The sequence below is a fragment of the Xenopus tropicalis genome, chromosome 6 (assembly GCF_000004195.4).
Source record: "Xenopus tropicalis strain Nigerian chromosome 6, UCB_Xtro_10.0, whole genome shotgun sequence".
Taxonomy (NCBI): domain Eukaryota; kingdom Metazoa; phylum Chordata; class Amphibia; order Anura; family Pipidae; genus Xenopus; species Xenopus tropicalis.
Window position 1 is genome coordinate 90,367,596 of NC_030682.2, and position 7,721 is coordinate 90,375,316.

Here is a 7,721-nt window from a genome sequence, read left to right on the forward strand (position 1 = left end):
GCAACAGAAGTCTCTGCACATAAACACTAGTTTGCACCCCCTCCCCCTATAAGGATCCCCTTACCAGCTACTTTATTGCTGGGAGGTGTGGAGCCTAATGCCTTGATGTCATCTAGTGCTAAGGTGATAATGTGGGGCTGCTACTGGGCTTTAGTGACCTCTCCTTGCGTTTGCCAAATGGACCAAAGTTAATACTTAAAAAAGCAAATTATTATCTGTTAGAGAAAATATCTCAAGAATTCCAGAATAATTTGCTCTTTTTCATTGTAGTTTGTATAACTTTGTGTGTGTGAATATGAGTGTCTGTGTGTGAGTTTGCGGCGAATACATGTCTGACTGGTTACACAGTGACACACACAAACCCTTGGGCAAGCCTGGCACTGCTGCACTATCCTTGGAGAATATACTGATAGCCTTATACACGGAAGTGCATAACGTGTGATGTTACCTACACTCCCTACTACTCCCCCAGTGTTGTTTTGTTTTTTCCATTTTTTGCGCTACCCACCTGCCAAGGGGTATGAGTGACACAATAGTATCCTGTGCCCTCCTTGCAGAGACTTCAGGTAAGGGTAGCAGATTGTCTGGTCGGGAGGTGTAGGTGCTTACTCTGCCTTGGACAGGTATCTGGCAAGCAATGAGCCATGAAATATGCAATTCACAGCACATCAAGTAGCAATTCCTACAGCTTATACATTAATCTCCAATGTACATCAGTTACACTAGATAGCTAATTCAAGTGGGGCAAATCACCCGGGTGTTTCCATTCACCTGTCAAGAAGGATGCTTTGTACAGATTGCAATAGTGCAGTGCAATAGTGCAAAAATATTTATAAATATAGTTATATAGTATATATAAATATAGTTTCAGCTGCTCTATTAAGTTGAGCTCCGGGGCTGCAACATCCCAGAACCCTATGCTAATCGTTTTGATTCACTGTGCCTCAGGTGGCAAGAGTAAGTGGCATGTTTGTGGGTAATGATCTCAGTGTCTAGGAGTTTATTAAGTGAAGTTAGAGAAGGAAGAATACTTCCCAGCTGTTCACTAACTGTGTATATATATATATATATATATAAATATATATATATATACACACACACTAGTTTAGTCTGATACTAATATATTTGATGTTTGTATGCCATATATTTGAGGGTACGGACAAGGCTGCTTTTTTTTTTTTTTAATTTTGCGACCTCTTAAATTACTGTTTAAACGAATTTCAAAGTAATAGTGGATAAGCAAAAAATTTCTAAATACATTGTATACCCCTATAGACAACCTCCAAATAAACATCTTTGTTATAATCTGTATGGAATTATTCATTTAAGGAGATCATAATTGAAAATCACTACAGTGAAGATGATTTTTTTTATTTTTCTAGAAATGTACTTAGGAACAACATGTAACTAAAACTCACCTCATTACTATTGTTTTCCTTTTAAAGCTTTTGTTGTAGCAGGTGATTCTAAATGCAAGATAACCCGTGAGAATTAATAATCTACATTGTATTTACTGACTGTTTACAAAGCAAGGCTATCATCAATGGAAGTAAAATCAGCACTTAGAAATCCCGCAACAGGCTAATCTGCCCTAGGGGGTAAATATTGTGCACTGTGCTGAAAATAAGACTCTTAATGCCTGGGTTTTGCTAAATTCGTCTTTATGCGTGTATATATCTATATCTAGGTATATATCTATATTTATATCTATATTTATATCTATATATTTATATATATATATTACATTTTATACTGAAAAAAAATAATTGGAGAATTACAGAACACAGAATTACAAATGATCTATTTTTCTTCATTATTTGAAACTTTATGCTCACCGTTTATCAAGACGGAATATTCTCTCTCTGTATCTACAAACCGATTGTTTGTACAACTGACATTTTTTGTATAAATTATGCAAATCGTTACTTGCTATTTTTCCCCCAGGTCAAAAACGAATTTAAAAACAGGTTTTGGAAACTTCAATGGTTTCATCAAAGTCTTTGCTTTGCCCAGACAAAAGACAGGTAGCTAATGTCAAAAGGGCAGGACCATTACAGCTGCCTGCATTGAAATCCAATTTACATTGCAAACTTAATTATCACTGAAACATTCTAGAGGTAATAAGGCTTTACTGCTCTTCAGCTTGTTAGCCCAGAAACGAATCGCTACCCCCCTTTCACCCAGCCAGCTGGATCCGAGGGAAACATTATATTTAAGTTACAATAACAATCTGAAGGCAAGTTTTGCCATAGCTGTTTCTGTAAAACCACGTGTTAATATTACTAGTATTTTACTAAGCTGGCAATTTCCTGGGGAGGGGTTATTAGTCTACACCAGTGATGGTAAATAAATTCATTCTAACTAGCCACAGGCTTATTTCTAAACTGTACAGTTCGGTAATATAGTCCCTGTACAGCACAAAGGCTCATTGTTTGTGTTTAACTGTTGCAGGGTTTTAGTTTTGTAAACGAAATGGGCGCATGTAAGTTATTTATTGTCTTGAAACAAAATAACGATTTGTGTTCTTGAGCAATAGTAACACTATACATGAATCATTTGTTTGCATCAATATTAAACACGTGCAACTGAAAAAAATGGTATAATTTTCTTTTTTAAAAACAACAACGAAAAACTTTTTACGGTATTATGAAGGTGCTTCAGTTCGAATGAATTGTGTGATGTGTGTTTTATGAATAACAGGTTTTAAAGGCTATTAACCAATTACAAACAAATGTAGTGATCTAGGAACTACACGGAGGTCTCCTTATCTATTGGTAAATTAACTTTCTAAATGGCATGCAACAATGTTCTCTTGAATTACAAATATTTTTTGGAACTGTGTTGCAATTTTAGTAAATGTTTCAAAGCAATTTGACTGTCAGCACTTATTATATTTTTATATACACTATTATCTGATATAGGCATTTTAACAAACACCAATTTATGTAAAACTTGTGCACAGAATATGCACTATTTGTTATATAGCAAACTAATATAACACCCTGCTACACATCTACAAAACGGAATGACCAAAACAGCCTTTGCAATTGTAAAACTTACAGAGAAGCTTTTGTGACCATTATACATTTATTAAATATTACTTTTTGTCTACATTAAGTGCTGTTAAGTGTTGAGTCCTGTTGTATCCCAAACTTGGAGGCAATTTATTAACATTTATTATATTAAAGATTCTGTTTATTCTGTGTCTCAAAACTATTACAAAATACAGATTCAAATATACACAAATAAACTGTAATTGTGTTGCTTTAGTATCTAGGGATCTAAGCATAAACACTTGTTTTCACACAATCAGGCTTGTTTAGATCAATGTGTAATTGTGTCATTTACCTTATTTCAGCATATTTGTTCATATATTTATAATTTTTCTGTTTAATGTACATTCCCTATTTTTGGGAGAATCACCTGAAGTAAAATATGTAAATCCAAGTACTATAGAAACTCTAAGATATCCTGTATGGTATAGGTCTATTTTAAAGGGCTAATAACACTTAAATGAGATGAAATGACTGTATACACACCTAAATAAAATGGACTCATTTCCTGCAGTTGTATAATGTAACAGTAGTTACAGTTATTGAAACATGTCACTTTTCAGCAGGGTGCTCCTTGTATAGCACATATGCCTTTTTAATAATATGGTTTTAGCATATAAGTGGTGATATACAGGGGTTAAATGTAATGAGGGCTCTTTACACCTGTAGTATATAACAGCTGGCTGGTACAGTGGTTACTATTGCTCCCTTGCTGCTTTGCATTTCTGGGTTCCAGTTGAAACATTTGGGTTAAATGGCTCCCAGTAAACCAGACATCTACCAGTTCACTAAGAATGTTTCCAGTGCTAATGAAGCATATTATCAGCATTATTAGCAGTGGAATTTAAGACCAGCAGTATGTGCAAAGCATTGTGGGCAGTGAATGTTAAAACATAAAAATTAATTTGAGGGCTAATAGTCACTGATCATTGCACAGAGGATATCCCGAACTGAACCAGAATCCAAATTAGAGTTCTTTCAGTAAAAAATGACTGATTTCCTTGTTGTGTGACCAAAAGTCTTGTGATTTTAAGGGTTCGGATTCTGTTCGGCCAGGCATTAGGATTTTGTGAATCCTGCTGAAAAAGGCTTGGATTTTGCCAAATCTCAAACTGAATCTAGAATTCTGTGCATCCCTAGCAGTGATACTTGGTACTTTTTTAATTAAAAACATTTTTTTTCTGTAAAGTGCCAGGTCTTTGTGGTGTTAAGATCTCATATACCCTAGAGCAGTGATCCCCAACTAGTGACTCACAAGCAACATGTTGCTCAACGCCCCCTTTGATGTCGCTCCCAATGGCCTCAAAGTAGGTGCTCATTTTTACATTTCTGGCTTGAAGTTTTGGAAGCAGAGAGATACAGTTTTACTCCAAGATAGCCTTCTGCAGGCTAGCAGTCCACATGGGGCAACCAAATAGCCAATCACAGCCCTTATTTGTTATGCCCAAATAACCTTTTTAATACTTGTGCAACTCACCAACACTTTTTACATCTTAGTGTGGTTCACAAGTGATAAAGTTTGGGGATCACTGACCTAGAGATAATGGCCCCAGAATCACTAAGGCCCTCAGCACATGGCATTTTGTCTGCTATTGCACATGGCAGGGTCCTAGGGGCTACAGCACATGTGCTGTTTTTACAAATGTGAAGTGAAAATGCCAAATAACCATTACTAAAGAAAACACTGTAATACACTTAATACATGGCTTTATTATGGAATTTCTGCAAAATCACTATTTAAAGGGACTGTTCACCTTTTTGATTTTCTGAGTGATATTCTGAGAAAATTTGCAATTGGTGTTCGTTTTTTATTATGTGTGGTTTTAGTAGTGTTGTTCAGCAGCTCTCCAGTTTGAAATTTTAGCAATCTGGTTGCCTGAATAAAAAGATAAGTAATAAAATATAACAATAACAATAAAACAGCAGTCTCACAGAGTAATAGTTTTCTGGCTTCTAGGGTCAGTGACCCCCATTTAAAAGCTGGAAAGAGTGGAAAGAATAAGGCAAATAATTCAAAAATTCTAAAAAAATAAAAAAATGAAGACCAATTCAATAGTTGTTAAGAATTGCGTATTCTATAAAATACTAAAAGTTAAGTTGAAGGTTAACTACCCCTTAAGGTTTCTTTGCTCAGGTCCCTGTATTGATTGTAGGCTTTTTGCCAAAAGTCATTACTCGTATAAACATCCAGTGCTTGGTTATACATTGCTACAAAGAGTTTGTCATTATTGCATCATGAGATATCAGAAATATGCCTAGCTGATTTACGTGCATAAAAATTTCATAATAAATGAAATAACAATTATTATAATTTAATAAAAAAGCGGTATAAAAACACTGCAAAAGTGTCATTTTGACATATCAAGAACAACATACACATGGAACTTTACAATGTTTTTTTTTCAGGGAACATTAACACCAAAAACTAATGCTAGGTACTATGCTGGAAAAACAAGTTTGGTTAAAAGGGGACCAAGTTTTAACTGCACACATTCACACACATATCTATATATATAGCTCTATGTGCCTCTGCAATGCTGGGTAATTACTGTTTAATACTGGTTTTTTTTTACTGTTTAATTACTGTTTAATATCTGGTACCCACAATACATTGTTTCATGCACAAGGTATTTCGGATATATCTTGTTTTAAAATGCATTATTACCAGGGGAAATACAAACTACTCTATATTAATATTTGTTAAAGAAATGGCAAAGTTACAGCTTAAAAAATACTGACCTTTGGTAAAACTGGGCCAATAAGTCAGTGCTAGTTAAATGCATAATATATAATATATAAATAAGTTTGTTAGGGCTGAATAACAGTCAAAACACCACTACTGTTTGCAGAGTGATTCTCTTTGATATGAATGGGAAATACAGCAGGCCCAGGCATGAAGGATTATTATGGGAAAATGCAGAAAGATCCAATGAGTTTTCTTGATAAGACTGCAAAGATCAACCTAGTTTGCCAGTGCCCTAAAGGCTACAGCGTTTTAAATAGCGAATTTCAAGAAGAATATGTGACACCTGTAACTGCACACTCTGCTATGAAGGCAGGTAGCATTGGAGGCATAATGTATGTAAGGGTAGCTGCTTTTTGAGAGAAAGAATATAGACACAATCCTATGCATAAAGGTGACTGCGCATGGGTGGGGCATGTGCCCTAGCAGCAGGAGTTGTGGTCTTTACAATATTAAATTACAATTCACTTGAAAGAGAAATGAGTGCAACTGCATGAGCAATTTTCAGCCTCAAAGTCACTCACACTTACACTTCTGAGAGCTTCCCATTCAAGGTAATGGGTGCCATGGGAGTTGATTATAGGCACTTTATAAGCTGGCTAAATTATGTATCCATTCCACGTGACACTGACCTTTTATTCAATCTTCTCTAAGATGACCACGTAAGCATTATTATTAATAGGATAGACTAAAATATGACTTATATTCCTAAACTTTTTTTTATACATATTCAGAAACACTTTAGTTTGGATTTCTTACCAAAATCAACACATATATAAGGGGGGCCATGCCATGCTAAACATATATTAGTATTGCTTATCATGTATTTAAGTACCACTAATATACAGATTTGTAGCATATCAAGAAATTGCTGCGGTAAACTTTGAAACAGCCATCACAGGCCCATATAAGGTACTCTGGTTATTGGTCTGTAGGTGATGAAATGTGCCAAAGATTTCTATAAATAAGACATTATCAAAACATATGACCAATAAAACCTGAACTAAATTAACAAATGTGAATGAACAAATGCAATGTAAGTGGCATTGCACAACTAGCAGACTCAAAGGAAAGGGACAAGATTGTCTAACTGCTTAAATTCACAAATTAAATACACAGATGAATATTTAAAGCAGCAATACACATTTACTCCTTGTTCTCAATGGCCAGCAGCCCAACCAGTGCAAAAGGGTCCTCCGGGGAAAATTCTGCCTGTCTTCACTTTCTGCTCTGGGATTTTTATGTCTTCTCTGAAGGCACTGAAAGACTTCACTCATTTGTGCAGGGTCGGACTGGGGGGGTGAAGGGCCCACCGGGGTTCCACCCCGGGAGCCCTGTAGGTGCCTCTGCCCCCCCTCCACAGGGGCCCCCCTAACCCCCCTCGCAAGGCCCCCCACCCGACGTCCTCCCCCGAGCGTGTACATTTAACGTGTCAGGGCAGGAGCGGTCAGGCAGGGGTAGCGCCGGAAAGGGTCAGGTCTGGGCCCAGTCCGACCCTGCATTTGTGACTACAAACTATAAAGGAAGCAAGGGGGAGCCCGGAGAACAGGGGGCCCAGACCATGGGGTCTGCGTCCTCTATAGCCACTGAAAATTTGTGGGCATGCTCCAGCCGCACAGAGAGCAGGCATGTATATGCTTGTAAGCCTGCGTGGGGGTGCACATAGGCTTTGGTGTGCACCAAGCCCCTCCAAAGAATTTTTGCATATCGTTGTACTACTGTTTATTATACTGTAAAATGTTAAAGAATGCTGGGAACTGTATCCAGCAACATCAGGGTTGTATTCTTAAAGCAATATTACACTATAAAATATTGCTCAATTTCGAGGTTCAGCAGCCCTTTAAAAAATAAATAAATAAATAAAATGAAAATGCCCGCCCAGTTTCTGTAATTTTTGCCATTGCCTTCAAAGTGTAATATAATGA